At 28.9% G+C, this 19,178-nt stretch overlaps 1 long non-coding RNA gene across 1 annotated transcript; it reads right to left on the bottom strand.

The window, feature by feature from the left end:
• Positions 1–9,637: 9,637 nt before the first annotated feature.
• Positions 9,638–12,435, bottom strand: LOC107883239. Its single transcript, XR_003838635.1, has 3 exons — positions 12,157–12,435; positions 10,486–11,356; positions 9,638–9,864 (listed from the first exon to the last, which is right to left on the bottom strand). It is a non-coding gene; the product is annotated as an uncharacterized LOC107883239 (long non-coding RNA).
• Positions 12,436–19,178: the final 6,743 nt, after the last annotated feature.

Consider the following 19,178-nt stretch of genomic DNA (forward strand, 5'->3'; position numbering starts at 1 on the left):
ATCTTTAATATAATAATATTATATAAGCTGTAATTTATAAAATTTGTCAAGTCCTGTGTGTGTTCATTTCTCAGTATTCGGTACTACGGTGATTTATATGGTATAATAAACTTACCGAATGCCTTTTTTTTCTCCGCCATTAATTTTATAATTAAAACCTTCGTGTGGGATATTATTCATTTTGATGTAAAATAATTAAATTGACGATAGCAGAGTTTACGGTTAAGAGTCTGTTGACGAAATGCGATGTAAATGACGGTGACGTTGTTTACGTTCAAATAATACAATCGGAATATGTCTATTTTTAATTTACCAGTGATAAGGAAAACCCAGCCGCAGACTAATCATCAGTCTATTTAGAACACGGACCACGACGGGTTAAGAGGACGTGATACTCAAAGTGAAACGTATAAAACGGCTAAGAGAATGCGCTGTTAAGTGTTTTCGCGATCCGCATGCACGCAGCGTTTAAGTCACGCCCATTCCTCGTAGTCGGCGGCCAGCCGACGAGTTTCGTTCTGGAACGCCGTTTATTTTTGTATGAACGTTCGTACCTTTCGCGTCATTATAAAATTCATTCGCTTAATTACTGCCGTAATATTTTAAATCTCCGCACGTACCTATAAACTAACGATTATAATTTAAGTCACTGCTTATCTAAATATATGTACCATTGTACCAATATAAAGATCGTATAAACTTTATTATAACATAGCTTGATTTGTATTTATTGCATTATTACTTATTGAAATATACCTAATACCTACCTATAGGCTATAGTAAAATATAGTTTTATAATATCTAAATAAAATAAATAAATACAGCGTAATTTATTAGAAATAATTTAATTTATTTTTATTATTAACGAAATAGATAAAGATAATATAGATTTGAATTTTAGAATTTAGTATTGATTAATTATTGATTTCTTTTTTTTGAATTCTTCAATATTTTGTATGATATGTGGAGGTTCAATTATATCATTTTTCAACATACGTTTAATGAACTGAGGGTCAATTAGTAAATATTCTCTTTACAAAGTATATATTTTTCAAAATATTTCCTTTATTTATAAGCTATAATTTATATAGGTATTTTGAAGTATTCAATTTTTTTATAAATGTTTATGAACAGTCAATGTACTTGATAGTTTACTAGGTACGGTTCACGAATTCACATAAGTTGTTCTGACTTTAATTAAAATATGTATATATAAAATACATATTCGGACATTTTTTTTATATAAATTTGAAGTACGTATTTCAATACTGAATTATTGACAATGAGATTTTCATAATATTTTTATGTTATTTTAACCTGCAGTATGCAATCAACAACCTGTCCTAATTTAAAAATAGAAGATATAAAAACGTAAATAATATACCCAATATAAAATATCTTAGGCTGACAGATCGTCGCCGTCAGTGCACATTTTCCACATTTTCCTGGGGGGTACTAAAAACAAAATTATTTATTTCCAAGGTATTATTTTTATGAAAACAAGAGTGTCTACTGCTAATTATAATAAGTTAATATAGTTATATATATTGGCATCTGTAGTGGCGGAGGTGTTAATCCACCCCAACAGAATTGTTTTTTGTAAGGGATAATAGAATTATTTTGATTTAATTATTGAATGGGTAGAGGCGTAGAGCCCAAAATATTATTATTTTATTTTAATTTACTATAAACGTTTAAACAGACAAATAAAGTATTTAAATTTCTAATATTATTTATATTAATAGGTACTTACTTTATTTTTTTGTACCTTCGTAGTACCAGAGAATTTGAGATTTTTTTTTTAGATGACCGTTTCCGTTTTAGATTATTTTCTTTATTTGCCATTGTCAAAATAATGGAAAAGAATTATTTAAAACACAAAATTCACAATAAGAATTTGAATACGATGACACAGAAACCCCGAAGAAATGATCACATACCCAGGAGGAATGGTTGTGACGGTTGTGTAATGTGTTTCATAAGTAAATTAAAAATAAAATGAATGTTTATTTTTGTACAAATTATTGAAAATATAACTTACTATAATTAGTCTCATATTATGACTTTCGCTATCATAATTCGTAATGAGTCTAGGGCTAGGGACTTCTAGGAGTTCAATAATCATTCAAAACATAGTTGAGTATTATAGAAATTTGTTTCATAGCAATATGAGTTTATAATCATAATGTATTGCTGCATATTTTACATATTTGATCATATTTAATTTATAAGTGCATATTTGACCATTTGTGATATTAAGATATATTTTTTACCAGCAATATACCATTATAATTTATAACTAAATTCTGTAGGAAAACGCAGATTTTTTTTAGGTAGTATATACTTGAATTACTACAAATAATGCATACTTTGAACTTTTGAAGTAGGTACCTAGTTCCTATCATCTGATGTTGTACAACATGAAATTTACAGAATACACAAGCAGGTTAATAGCCATAATTTATGTATGACTTACAAAAATTTGAGGTGAACTGTTTAAATTTGTAATTTGTATACTGCACACGATAGTAAAAAATCCTCGAATCCCCCCCCTAGGCGTATTTTGGAAAAAGTTTAGTTTATATATGACGTTTTTGAAACTCGAGATTTGTATAGTTTGGAGGTCGGTGATCAAATTCGGCGTCATGTATCGAAACCATAGGAGCCGTTTTTCTCCGTCTTTTGGGGCTTCGAAATTTTAAAATATGTGTTTTTCGGCGTTTTCAGTACGAACACTTAGATTTTGGGAGCGGCGACCCGTTTTTTTAGTCGGACGTTATAGAGGACTTTGCGCCGTATCGATGGGTACCGAGGTCGAGGTTATCCGACTGTTGGTTCGGGAGTTATGATTTTTTGAGTGCTTTTTGTACTTAGAAAATTACATAGTCAAGTGTATTTTGGATTTTGGGTTTTCGTTAGATCACTACAAAACTCGAGATTCTGGTCTTTTGGTGTAGGTACCAGGATTCAAAAAGGCTCTATGGTTGAAGTACGTACGACCATTATTTCGCCCGTAATCGGAGAAGCAAAAAGTTGAAAAACGCAATATGTGATTATTCGTATAACCAGACGTTTCCTTAAGGTTTACCTACGACCTACGTCTGTTTAATGTTTTAAGTAATAATTATTTTGAACTTTTTTTTCGCATTTATTTTAGTCGGCGTGTAGCTCACAATTCATTAATGTAAATCGATATGTATATAAGAATAAAATATTAAAACCTATAGAATAAAAGGTCAATTTACTCTAATATATTTATTTGAGCTAACGACACAAAATTAGAACGGCTGGATGTACATTTTGAAGTACTAGATTATTCAATGTTGGTTGTATCGTCTTGAAATCTTCGAGGTTCAACTCAGTGACACCTCGAGATCAAATTTCTGTTCTAAAAAAAGCCACGTCTCTATTGTAAGTTTGAGAAATTGGCAAAACACAATTTCTTGCCAATTTGTATTTTGAAAAATTCAAATTTTGAACACAACATTTACTCCCTTAACAATTGAGTTCAACAACTTTTACCAGATGGCAAATGATCTAGGCACGCTTCTACTTCGATCCTTGAAAGTTTCATAAAGATATAGGACTTTTAATTAAGGATTTAGGTTTTTAGATAGGTATTTCAAATTCGTATTATATCAAAAACCTAACCTTATGGTCTAGTTGTTGCATTGTCCCAGCATTATACCTTTGCCGTGATCGATGAATGCAGAGGCGTGACAAAAAATAGTATGTGTGGTTCGTGCGGGAAGGCAATTTCCAGTCTTGTAAAGTATTCGAATACAAGTATTTGAATACTTGTATTTAAATACTTTTTGAAGTATTTATATGGTATTCTAAATACAATTTTTTTCATGTATTTTTTAAGTATTTTGAATACTTTTTAAAAGTATTTTTACCAAAATTTAAATACTTGTATTAAAATACCATAAAGTCCGTTTTATTAATTTTGTTTTATTATTTTTCAAAAATTGACATCAATAAAAATAATATTGTTTTTGTTGAAAACAAATATTATGTTTTTGTATAGTAAAAGTAGGTACTTAATAACAATGTTTAGACCTTAAAAAATAGCACATCAAATTTTATATAGTTTCTGACTTTCTGTATTGAAATTTTTTAAGAAAACTGAAAATCTAATAATTTTAAAATAGTTCCATATTAAAAGTAAGTTAATACCACTTTTTTTAAATTTTTTCATTAAAATGTAATCAATATTAGATGGAATATATTTGAGTGCAGAATAGGATATGTGAACATGTATTTACCTCTAAATAATCAGACAAGTTATAGTAATTGTTAAAATCTATGGAAAGTAGTAACATAATAGGTACTTATGCTGGTGTACAATATACATCGTATTACATATAGCATAAAACTAAAAAAAATACTTGTATTTGTATTCAAATACTTTGTGAGTAGGTATCCGTAAAATACATTTTTACAATAGTATTTTAAAAGTATTTCTAATACTTTTTAGTTTTTTATTCGAATACTAGTATTAGTATCTTAATAATTTTTCAAAAGTATTTTTTACAAGACTAGCTATTTCAGTCTTGGACGAAATGTGGCCCTCGCTACTATTTTGATCTGGAAATGATCTAGGGTCACATAACATACATCAAAATATTTTTAAAAATTGTATTAATTTGTATACCTAGTGAACAAAATACAAAGGAGGGAGGTTCAACACCCAAAACCCCCTATGTTACGTCACTGTATCTTAAAAATAAAATGTCTTTATATTAATAAGTACCTAGGTATAGTCTGTAAGTTTTATTTTCTTATTTGATATTTCCTACTAAATAATATTTTCCAAATAACATATTACACGTAAAATATCATTCCTGTACACTGGTTTTAATTTTCCCGAAATTATTTTTCCTGAATATAATATTCCGTGTGTTATTATTCCTTACAACGCTATTCATGTATTAATCATTCCTAGTATTCAATTTCCAAATATTTATTTTCCCGTGAAATATATTTCCTCATAATAACTTTCCTGTTTATTATCATTCCTTATAACACCTTTCCTGTATTTATAATTCCAATAAATTATGTTCAAATGGTTTTACTTCCCGATTTTATTTTTCTGTTAAATATCTTTCCTGATAATAACTTTCCTGTTTATTACAATTCCTTACAATACCTTTCCTGTATTTATTATTCCTGCAAATTATGTTCCAGTGCATTATTTTCCTGTGTTTTACAGCCCCCCGTCATACCTAGTTATTTCTATCATGGTATCAGTAAAATCGTGATAATGATTTACACTGAGATAGATAAGAATATTCTTCTGTATATTCTTATCACGGTTAAAATATTATCCATTACATTTTTCGACGAAAAGATAAACGTTTTTCGAAAAAAATTTCTGAAGTAATTATTACAATTGAGTTCTTGACATGACAATTGACATTTGACAAATATTATAGCAGTTATATCAATATTTGTCAATAATTTTGTCATTATTTAATATTATTATTATCTTATAATGAGCAAAGTCGAGTGGACAAAAAACTATGCTAACACAAGGGTTACAGAATAAAACTCATTCAGAAAGGACAGGAGGTAAGAACAATATTATTTACTTAATTAAACTAATGTCTAATGGATAATTAATAATTATAATTTATTTCTTCAGAAAAACGATCAAAGATTGATAATGACCCGGAGCCACATTATAGTGTAAATTCAAATGCTTTTTTACTGTCAGATTTAAATTCAACTAATACTTGTAGTAGTACATCACAGGAGAAGCCTTTAGATGGTAACAATAATTTTTTAAATAACTACATTCAAAATATAGATGAATGCAAATTGTGTATATAAATATTAAATAATAAATGTCAGGTTAAAATTAAAAACATATATTCATAAATTAGGAGGACCAAAGGAGATTGATAATGACCACGTCCAACATCATGTAGAAGGCAATAGTACTGAATTTAGTGAAGATATTGGTGATTATTTAAAGGAAACTAATGCATATATATCAGATTACAACAAAGCTAAACTATTAGAGCTGTCCAACTTGCCTGGGAAGGATTTTGTATACCCATTCAGTTTACATAAAAAGAAAAATAAAGAAGGAAAGAGGTATCTAAACAGATCATATTTTGAAAAATATAGTTGGCTAATGTATTCTAATAAAAAAAGAGGGTTATTTTGTAAGTATTGTGTTCTATTTGCTGATAAAGGAGGAAAATGCAATAGTACAGTACTACAAAAATTTGTAGCTACACCTTTAAACAAATATTCCAAAATCTCAGGGCAATTAGGTGATTTAGCGGATCACAACAGCCATAAATATCACATAAACGCAGTTACTACCACAGATTATTTTTTGCTCAATCACAAAAATCCTCAAAAAGAAGTTATCAATATGGCACTCACACATAGAAAAAAAACTGTTTTGAAAAAAATCGAGAGAGATTGAAACCAATTGTAGAGAGCATAATTTTTCTTGGTCGACAAAATATCCCCCTGAGAGGAAATTTTGATTCTGGAAAACTTTTCAACAATGAAGATAGTACACTTACAATCCCAAAGTCTATAATTACTAACCAAGGTAATTTTCGTGAACTATTAAAGTATAGAGTATTATCTGGAGATAAAGTGCTTGAAGACCATTTAAAATCATTAAACGCAAGAGCAACTTATATTAGCCCAATAATTCAAAATTATTTAATTACATGCTGTAAACATTTTATTATGAATAAAATTATTGACGAAGTTAAAGAAAATAAATACTTTAGCATCATTTTTGATGAGACCACAGACATCAGTCATACTTCACAGATGAGTCTCATTTTAAGGTACGTTCATAAGGGTATTATAAAAGAGAATTTTATAGCATTCATTGACTGTCATAAACATGCTTTTTCCTCAAATAATGATAAAGATCAATGCAATAATGAAAGTAAAGATGATGAAGTTGTGGATATAAACTCAACTATATTAGAACCAAAATTGACAGGTGAAATTTTAGGAAAAACAGTAGTATCCATAATTAAAGAGTTAAATTTAGATTGCTTAAATTGTGTTGGAATTGCTACAGATGGTTGTTCTGTAATGACATCCACCCTGCGCGGTGCAGTTCAATTTATCCAGTCTTATGTAATTCATGCCGTTTATTCTCCTTGCTCAAACCATTCCCTAAATTTATCAATTTCAAAATCGTCAAGTGTTCAAGCTCTTCGAAATAGTGTTGGGCTAATAAAAAAAGTTATTTCATTTTTCAATATGTCGTCCAAACGACATTATGTTTTACTTACAGTTCTAAAGGGAAATCCACGACTCAAAAGTCTATGTGAAACCCGATGGATTGAACGACATGACAGCATTATAATTTTTCAGTCATCATTAACATATATTTTAGAAGCCTTAACTTCTATTTCATCATGGCATGAACAAGACTTCATCAAAAGCTAAAACACTATTAACTGCTTAATGTGCTTGAGAATTTATAATATCATTATTTACACTTGCCTCATTATTAAGTGTTAGTGTAAGTAAAATTTTACAAAATGTCAACTCGGATATAAGTAATTCTACAGAAATTATACATGATGTCATTGATAACTTGGAAAATAAAAGAACAAATTGCTCTGAAGAATTCAACTTAATATTTGAAGTATATCTACGTCAAAATCAAAATTAATGCCAAGAAATATTATTGAGGCGGTTGAAAATGAGTTAGTCAAACTATTCATTAAATATTTTTCTTTTCAAGATTGTAATGTGAGTGAACTAGAACTCAAGTCAGAGCTATCTCTCTGGAAATCAAAGTGGAAAAGGGAAAAAAATGAAGGTGAATAAAATGTTTATCAACTTACTTTCATTCAACAATGTATGTATTACCAATAAAAAAAATGCATTTTTTTGTTTTAGGGAAATATGAGATTAAAAGTTTAGATGCTATTACATCCGCTGACATTTGCTGTGAAGTTATATATCCCAATATTAAGAGGCTACTTTTAATAATTGCATGTTTGCCCATTAGCGTTGCTTCAGCTGAAAGATCATTTTCAACATTAAGAAGGTAGTTTTTAAATTTGCTTGTTTTCTATCATAATTGCATCAGCTTGTGCACGCTGCTTGTATGATTTAAATGTTTGCTACATGCTTGCATATTCTGTAGATTGAAAACTTGGTTGCGTTCAAAAATGGGACAAAATCGGCTATCTGGATTAGCATTATTGAATATACACAGAGAAATAGAAGTTGACACTCAAGATATTATACAAAGGTTTGCTAAAATGAAAAGGAGACACGCTGATCTCTTATTGTAGAAAATGACAGATGTAATAAATTCATTATGACATATTATTTATATACTATTATAAATTATTAAACGATAATTTCTTAACTATTTAAATTACAGTTGTTTAATAAATGTATTATTAGGCACAGCAAATTATTTTTAATGTAAGAGCACACCGGCTTAAATGTATTATAGAGGATTTGGACTAGGTATTCCTAAAAAAATGACTCCCCCCCCAAGATGAGGTCCCAGATACGTGCCAGCTATAATGTATAGGACATATTATGTATTATTAAATATTTTTAATTTATCACTTAACTTAATAAATTGTTGTTTAAACAACATGTTATTATATTAATATTATGTATGTTATAGAAGAAGAAATAGATATGGTAAAGGAACTTGTTCCTAAAATTGGACAAAGTTCAAAATTTACGAGTGAACTAAAATATTAAAAGTTTTAAATAATAATGAAAAGGTACGATATTAAATATTTAATAACATAACAATATCTTAATGGTGTTTAGGCTGTTAAATGTTTGATGCAAATATTTATTTTGTTCAAGTTAAATTATGTTGTGGTACTGTTTGCTCCTGGTAAATATGAAGATACTGCTATCGGTACTAATGATAAGAGCGAAATAGATATATCAAATGCTGAATTTCTTTTTGTTGATGAATTTGATTGAAATGTAAGATCACAAAACAATAACCTAGAAATTCTTGAATTTGCAAAAATAGAGTTTAGGATCAAGTACAATATTATCATATTAAATAATACAATGTTTTTATTCATGTTTATTTTGAATAATTTTGTTAGAAACACCATATGAAACCTATGATAAAGTTGAGGTATCTATAAAAGCCAAATTATTAAAACTCCATGACGGTCAGATGGTCTTAGACTATAATAATTCAGTCGGGAGCTTAAATGAGTCTATGAGAAACAAGTTATGCTCAGTTATAATTAAAGACGAACTTTTACAAAATGACAATTCTAAAAAAATTAGGTCAAGATTTATAATGCTTGCAAAAGGTTAGTTCATATAATTTCTAGTCCAGGCATAATTTTTAATAATATATTTTGTATAATTGTAAATATAATTTTATTGGTATGGAAGAATTGATTCCTTGTGAAACACAGTATACATATTTCATTGGATATGCAAAAGAAGGAAACAGTATTAGTCCAAATAGAGGAAAACTCTATGATAAATATTGTAACATAAAACGGGATATTCATAAAATATCATTAAAGCCCTAGCTGGCTACTGTTAAAGACATAGGTATAGGTCTCAATGAAAAAGGTTATTAATTATTATAAATAAATAAAATTAAAATTAAGTAATTGTTTACATTTTTAATATATTGAACAAATTCATAGTAGGTACACTGAAAGAAATATATTGTCAAACTTTTCTCTCCTTCTTCCAATGGTTTTCTGGACTTCTGCGTCACTTGATACTTTGGTGATAAATCCATCTCTAGCTTCTAACTTTGATGGTTTCCATTGACTTGTAGACTTTTTTCCTCTAACTACTGAATTTCCAACGAGGAAGACCAAACAAAACAAACTATATTCGATGTTTCTTCATCTAAAAAAAAAAAAATAATAATAAATTAAGTACTTATTATAATTTTTAATTTTAACATAATAATTTGAATTTTTTTTTTTTGAATTGAAAGATTTTTTTTTATTATTTGAAAAACACAAATTATACAAAGTATTTAGAAATAATAAAAAAATTACCTACACCTTTAAGCTAAGCTTGTGGTGGTGCAGGGAGTAACAATAAACATCATTTTCTAGTAATTTAATTCGAAAAACACAAAAAAAATAAAAATAAATAAATAACAAATATTGTAATATAAACAAACAAAAATACTCTATATAAATACTGTATTTAAGATAAACAAAGACTTAGTTGACTAAATATAACATCGTTTACATATTTTTTTTTTTTTTTTTTTTTTTTTAATTCCATTACATACAGTAAACACTAAATATGTACCAATTGAATATTAACTTTAGGAATACAAAATATTAGTAGTATAAATTATAAGTATTATGTATTTGATAAAATTATTTAATGAAGAAGTACCATGTATTTGTTAATAAAATCATGTTAGTCAAGGGTTGTTATTTTTTTGAGATATTGTTTGATTCATAAAAATATTTATTAAGTAATTGTTAAGCAAAATATATTTTAACTAACCGACAGTGTTGTATTGTAGGTATTCATTTAAAATTTGATGCACAGTGGAATCTTTAGTTTTCTTAGTTCTAGTCAATGTTAGATCGATAATCTTCTTTCTGTATATTGGTAGGTTCTGATAAAGTTTGTCAACTGATTTTGGATAAGCAACGTTAAAGTCTTTCAAAATCTGAAGAATAAATAATAAAATTTTAAAAATTGATTGAGTAATTAGATATAAGTTAAAAATTATTAATAATATGACATGCACTCATAAGGAGATATCCTGCAGGTTTTTTCAAGTATGGAAACTCAGTCATGTACTCTGCTATTGAAGGACCATCTTGTGACATCATTCTTTTTAGCGATAGCTGGAAGTCAAATTCCATTTTATTTCTACTAAATCCCATGGTTCACTTGAGTTTCTTAGCCAATTGAGATTTTCCTCCACAACAGATTCTATATAATTTCCTTCTTCTTCAGTCAATTGTACAAGGCCTTCCGGTTATGGTATAGAATTAAAAGATGATTCAGAAGATGTTGAACTTCGTCGCGATGAACTTATCAAACCAGCTTTTCTGTATTCTCTTCTTTTATTATTCAAACAATCGAGAAGCTTTCCTTTGGCTGCTCTTTTTAAGCCCGGTCCGTAAGAAATGTATGGAATAAAATAAGTTGATGCTCGTTCATTTTGAAAAACTTTTGTGATTTGGTACGCAAGGTTATGTAAACGTGACGATGAAATACGTCTTTGGACATCATCTCTGAGTTCTCTATTTATTATTAAATGACACAAACGCCTACGACCTGCACTATCTAACAAACCACTTTGATGAAATGTTGACAATAACGATTTCCCTTCATTTGTAGTTTTTAGGAGTTTCAATATTTCCTGCAAGAATAAAATAATTTACTATTTAAATTAATTTTCATAATACTTTCTAAAGAATAAAAAAAAATTGATATTTAAAAAATAATATAAAATTGTCAAGCATAATACTTATAAAACTAAATAACAATTTTATTCTTATATCAAGACTTATAATAGTAGTACTGATTGTATGAGTTCTGATCTAAGTCAAGATAAAAATATTTGTATAAATTACCTAAATCATATAATAATTTTGTTCATAATCTTACATTTAATGTATATGATCCCTACATATTGCCATAAAAACACTTCATTGGAAATAAATGCAGACGTTAAGTGTTGTAAGCTCAGTTGAATCCGTGCTTACAGAGTTCGCGGTTTGCCGTTTGTCTGGGTTTAGCCAACTAGTACCTTCGAACTGAGACGTTTATTACAACGTTGGTTAGGTTTCCGTTAAATAATTTACACTCAACTGTTGGTTCTAACTACTGGTTTTTTATTGTACACGTTATAATAATCAAACAAAAGTAAAGACAATCTCGTAGCTCTACGTAATACAGACTGACAATCGTGTGAACCCACACGTCGCGTCCGCTCATACCCGATATGCTGAGTGAGCATGACCGTGCGGCGCGTGCAGGGGTTCACAACATAAGGATCTTAATAGGTATAGATACTGATATTGAATTATAATAAAATTAAGTTTTGAAATATAAAAAAAAGAATCCAATGAAGTATTAGAATAAATGAATTATTTAAAGACGATAACATATTTATAAAGAATCAAGTAAGTGCTAAATATAATGCAAATAATAGCTTACTGATACATTATTTTGTGTTATTTCTTCTGGCGATTTCTCTGTACTACTACTGCCACTACTGGAAGCTTCAGTCTGAAATTATAAAAAGAAATAATTCACATAAAAAAAGTTCATTTAAATGAATACAGGCGCGTACACAAAAAAAAATTTGGGGGGTTCATAGTAGATTTTGGGGGGGTTGAACCCCCAACCCCCTGTATACGCGCCTGAATGAATACCTATAGTAGTTAATTAGTTGTATGTATTGTATTACAATAAAATTAAGTTCTGAAGTAGTAATATAAGAGTCCACTAAAGTATTAGAATTAAATTAGATAAACTTACTTAATATAAAAAAACAAAAATATGACTTACCCATATATTCTCAAACAAAATGTTATTGAATATTAATATGTACCTACTTATGATAATTAAGTACATACATTTAATTATAATAAAGCTAGTTCATTAGTTATATATAATTTATTACAATAAAATCAAGTTCTGAAATAGAAATAAAAGAATCCACTGAAATATTAGAACAATAAAATAATTTAAATATAATATGACCTATTAGGTATAAGGATAGAGTTAAATCTAGGTACCTACTTATAATAAAAAAAATACGACTTACCCATACATTATTTTGTATTAAGTTGGTTATCTGTATATCTGTGTCAATACTACTACAAGATGCAGGCTAAAATAAAAACAAACAATTACTTGCATAAAATATTAAAAATGTTCCTTTAACAATTTTAGTGAAAAGGGGTTTGTAGACATCATAGGTGCAATGTACTAACCTAACTTAATACCTGGTATATTACCAATTAATTTTAACGAATAAGGTATTTTAAAACTACAATTGATTTATATACTTATGCGTTATTATAAATTATAATATAAAATTACTGAGGGTGAAGGTATCTGCTGGATAATATTTTCTAATTAATTTCATCATCATGGTTTCAGTTAGCAAGGGTATAGTCTTCATATCTATATCATTTTCTGTCAAAGAAAAAAATAAAATTCTCTAGATAGTTAAATTTTATTATTATTTCAATTGGCAGTAAATTATATTCTAGACTAATTTATTTGCTTTTTTAAATTTTTTAATTCAATATTTCATTCTTTTAAATCTATTTTTAAATCTTTTAAAATTATTCTAACTAGTCTTCAAAAATGTTCACTTCATAGTTCATAGTAAACTCTGTTTCAGTAAGTAGCTCCGTGTAAGGTACTAAGGTACCTATCAAAAACACCTCGATTAATAGGTATGTAAAAATTCTACGAAAGGTTTTTCTAAAAGGAAAGTCCAAAAGGTCTACGAAAATTTAAAAAATTGTCACGTGGACACGTGGTCTCCGGGGAAAAAATTTTGGGACCCTATGCTTTAGAGTAAACTGTAAACGTATCAAATATTTAGATGTACTTACCACGAAAAACTTCAATGTATTGCTCCAGACCCCAGGCTTTTAGAAAGTCAATTGCATCGCAGTCTGACATTGTAATATTATGTATAATTACTATATTGTATATTATTTATTTTAGAAAAATAGAATAATTTGTGATATAAAAACTTCAAATTATAATAAATTACAAACAGCATCAGCAATATTATTATTTAATAGTACTTAAACATAAAAATGTCAAAAGTAAAAAATGCAAGCAGCGTTACCAAAGTTACCGAATTGCTTAAGAGACGCCACACCGAAAGCGAAACACATACAACGACTGAGACATAGACAAGAATACTAAATACTAATAGATAGGCAACTGCTGTGTTAATTTTTCGAACATTGAAAACTGCGATCCTGGTGTCTGATGACAAGAACTACGGCGGCGGCGGCGGCCGTATTCCCGCTTTTTTTTGAATTTATCAATTGAAATTCTTTTTTTCTTTACCAATTTATTATTATTAACTATAAAGTGATAGGAGAACAACAGAAATTAAAATAAATACAGATTTATTAATACAAAACATTTAATTATATTAATAATGAAGATTATAAAAATAAATAATAAATAAACTGAAAAAAACAAGAATAATACTGAACAATTTAAATATTATTTAACATTTTAAATATAATGACAATAAAAAAGTTAACAATTAATTGAATAATATAAATTATAAATACAGATTTTACATTTAATTGTGCTGTTTTTATATTGAACAGCATAATATAAATAATAATAAATATTATAAAAATAAATAATGAATTAATTAACAAGAAGAATACTGAACAATTTAAATATTATTTAACGTTTTAAATTTAATGGCATTAAGAGATAATAATTAATTTAATTTTATACATTATAATTTCTTACTTTTTATTTTTTTCTAAATTGAGGCCTTTTGGAGAATTTTTTGTATCTCGCAGATGCTAATATTTTTATTTGGTCACTTTCTTTACTATTGATATACATCTTTCCAGCTAATATTCGATTAATATGTGTGCACCAGTTTTAGACAAACATTTTAATTGCAAATTCTACAATTTTTTGCCAAACTCTGATTTGTGAGTTGTACATGAAACAATGTTGGTATCAATAGTTGTATTGATAATTTGAACTAATTCACATTTCAACAAGGAATGATGACATTGTATACTCGGTAAATGCTTATAATTAATATCAATTGTGTTTCGAACTAGTTGACAAAATGTTGTATTGGGGTATTTTAGATTTAATTTCCCATTTAATTGGTATCCCTGTTTTTAACTAGATCATGCTGTTCTGTTGGAGTTGACGTGCAGATTTCCTTCAGGCACTTTGAACAATCTTTGATGAACACTGTATTGAGTTTTTTGCAAATGTATCCAGCTATATAAGTATTGGTTTGATGTTCAAGTTGAGCATGGGTATTTTCCGTTTGTGGTTTTTTTCGAAGTTTTCCATCAGCAACCCTGTCTTGTAATGGTTCCGTCACCTCTGCTTCCAACATTTCTTTTGAGTAAGCATCAAATAATGTTTGAAATGACATCAGCCCACTATTACCTTGGTCATCTTCGCAGTTACTGCCAGGCGAGTGACTTGATAGAAAATTGTTCAACACCAGGGTTCTGTAAGAAGATGCAAACATCTGGCAATTAGGATTATTATTCCTGTAACCTAGAGCCCGCAAAGCATCAAACACATTCTCCAATGGATCCTGATTAAAGTTTCTTAATAGAAGAGAATGCACACCATTAGCATTCATAACTTTGACTACATTTTGAAATCCTGTTAAAATAAAGAAACAAAAATGTATGTAACAAATTTAATAATATAAATTTATGTATAAAGTTCCCACATAATTTAAAATTAATTACCTTTCAAAGTTAGTATCCAATTTTTAATCGTAGGTGGCTGAGATTTACATTTCTGTTTTGTTACACTGTCTACAAAGTGCATAGTTTCCATCACCTTAATTGCATTTCTCCATAGTTGGTGGTGTGGGGAGTTTTTTGTTACAGCTGTACGATACACCTTCCCATCAACACCTTTGTGGAAGTTACCATTGACAGAATCGAAAATCTGGTCGAAAAATAAACAAATATCTGCTGTATCCTTTGCCTTAACGTCCATTATATTCCTTGCTGAAAAAAATGTTATACAAATTAAATTAGTTATTTTTACACATATTACATAATATATATATATAGTTACTTACAAGCTAAAAAATTTAGAATTGCTGCTACTCGTTGACTTAATACTTGGCAAGCATTTTTAACCTTCATTTTTCTAATTTCGTTTGGTATAACATGTTCTCTAGTGAGTCTAGGTAACATTCTTACCTCTTGAATATTATTGTCCAATTCATACAAATCCATAATATCTTGCCAGCGTGCTTCCTTCCGCTCTCCATTTATTGTACACACAAGATTTTTGTTTAGGAGGTTATTTCTGATTCCTTTTATCAAGTGCGGGGGATCATACAGATGAATAACTTTGACGCGTTCATCTCCACATTGAATCTCATAGAAGTTATCATCATAGTTATTTTCGTTTCTTCGTAAATAGTATTCTTTCGTATAATTGTGCAATACTCTAATAGCAGCACTATTGGAAGTTCCTTGGTCGCAAATTGTAGCAACAACTTTCAGACCAACAGATGTTACTGCTTGAATCACCTTTCTTATTTGGTTGGCCAAATCATGTTTATTCGTTGAACTCTGGCAAAATGTGTATGACATTGGTTGTTTGTATTTTTTGGTTATACCCTTTATCATAAAGACCAAACTATGGTCTGCAAAATTTTGGGTACGTCCTGAACCATTATCTTCGAATCCCATAATATTTCCTACATTGTGATCATAATGGAGCTGAGCTTCTAAACTTACTTCATCAAATAGTATAATACAGAATTTATCTTTTTTTTTTAACCGTTTAACATTTTCTCCCAAAACTTTCAAAAAAGTCTCATCCAAACAGTTTTAATTGGTATATTGGACAAAAGTGAGGATAAGGTTTTTCTTGAAGGCAATGTAAACAATTTAGAAAGTAGCCGGTAAGATTTTTTACTTTGTTTGTACAATGATAAACTTAATAACTTTTCCTCCATTGTAAAACGTCTTCCTTTTGCCTTGTTATGGGTTTCTCTAATTTGTAGTTGAGTGAAAATGGCGCCAGCTGAAGTCATTTTCCTAGATGTATTGGAGGAAAAAAACTGACTGTCGAATTTGGAAGCAGCTGCCAGGCGACTTTTAAAACTAATGCATCTAGTTTTCAAGCGGTTCAGTTGTTTATTCAAAACTACACTGTCTGAGTAAAATTGTTTACACCTTGGTGTTAATTGGCTAACTCTACTGACATTTATTTTACTCAGAGCACCTACAAAAAAAAAAAATATATTCAAATTTATTTTTTGCTAATCCGTGTTACAAGATAAAGCAATTGATGATAGGAAATTTAAAATATGGTGCTATCAGTGATTAATAAATTTCAGTTTTTTAATCAGTAGAAAATAATAATTACCATGTTTTTGTAAGCACTTAACTACAGGCTTTTTTTCTTTTCTATATTTAACAACTTTTTGGTGTTCATCATGCACTATTAAAGTAAAGCATAATAAAAGGCGCAAATATTAATTACAAAATAAGCTAAGCATCCAAGACAATATTTATAATACAAAGCAAAAATATAAATTATAAGTATAAATAAATTATACATACATTGCAGAAGTGAATCACTGAATGGTTCTATACCAGACATATCAAAATCATTACTCTGGTCGTTGTTAAAAGTATGATTTGAACTAGCAGACTGCACTACTATATTTGACGTATACGATGTTGATGGATCAACATAACCTAATTATTCACTCATTGGGTCAGTAACAGTTGCATTTTCGTCACAAGTACTTATAACTGGAAATAAGTATAAAAAGTGCATACCATTAGAAAAAAAATGACTAATAAAAGTATAACACTGTAAGTATGTAATGAAAGCATACCAGGTCGTTGATCAGAATCACCGAGTTTTTCAACACCAGACATATCAACATCATTACTCTGGTCGTTGTTAAAAGTATGATTTGAACTAGCAGACTGCACTACCACACTTGACCCAGATGGTATCACATTTATAGCTATACCTAGTTACAAAATTATGATTAAAAATAAGACCTTATCCAGCAATAATTATAAAAATTATTCAAATTACAATTATTTGACATGTTCAATGAAGGGTATGCATTCGCATTCAGAGCTTTAGTGCCAGGACTTTTTGTATTTGCGTCAAAGTGGACATCACAGATTCTTTTTTTGATGTATACATTCTCAGGTGTCATATTATTCAGGCCTACAATTTCCATCCACTTAAGTAGCCGTCCCATATATAGCCGTGGATTTGGAAAACGATGAGAAATTACATCTAAAAAAAATAAAATAAAATGTTGTATTACCTTGTATTAGAAAATTAACTAACTTGTTAGGTTAGAAAGTTAAAAAATAATTATCTTACTAACTAGTTTATGCCCCTTTGATAATAGTATACCTATCAACAAGTAAGTTATTGTAGGTCTTTGTGGTTATTTATCAATTACCTACTATAAAGATAATTTAGCTATAACATTTTACAACAATTACCTACCTATGTCCTATATGTTATTTATCTTAATGACTCAAGTGAGGTGTAATTTCCCGTGATAAAATGAAAATAAAAATAACAATAATAATTGGTACATACCTACCTAGACAAGTATAGGTACATTAAATATTATTATTGATTATAAGTACCTATTTATACTATACACACGAGTACCTACCTACCAGAATTAAATTATAATACAGTAGAAACTCGATTAACCGTCACTCTCTGTTATCCATCATCGGTCATCGCCAAAAAAAAAGTTAATTTCGTAGGCGATAAGACGATCGCAATAAACGAGTCACGGTGCCTAACATGGCAACTATCTATATAATTATTAAACGAAAATAGTATCGTTTTTGTTAATTATTGTGATGAACTACGAGTTGGTAATCACCGGGCTATACAGTGTCGACAGCCATGATTAAAATATACAAATATATAATATTGCGCGTGACGCTATCTCACTAGGTATTATGCTACAATATCCAAATTAGAGCAATAATCTATAGGACAATTATAGAACACTGGGCCAGTACGTCCCAATCCACATTTCAATTGATTTATTCATGTGTAACGAGCGTACAACTGCGAATCTACTTATGGAAGTATAGAAATAAATTACGAAAATGAATAGTATTACTTGTATTTATTTACTCTTTAAATTATTATTATTTAATCAAAAAAATGGCTAAGTCCAATAAATGAATAATATAACTGTGGGTCAGCGAGATGTGACTATGTATTTAGTTAAACTGTTCTTCTTGGGTCTTGTTGTTCGTCTGATGGACGCTTGTCCACCAGCTCTCCTCGATGGGTATTTGTCCCTGTCCCTACTATTATTTCAGATGACCACACATGGTCATCTTGCGGTTTAGGCCTAGCGTGAGATCGTCGCACGCTGCACACGCCGGATGTCTAACATATATCTATTTGTGGGTGTCATACTGTCATTTATTATAACAACACAAATC

This window comes from Acyrthosiphon pisum, chromosome X (genome assembly GCF_005508785.2).
Source record: "Acyrthosiphon pisum isolate AL4f chromosome X, pea_aphid_22Mar2018_4r6ur, whole genome shotgun sequence".
Lineage (NCBI taxonomy): Eukaryota > Metazoa > Arthropoda > Insecta > Hemiptera > Aphididae > Acyrthosiphon > Acyrthosiphon pisum.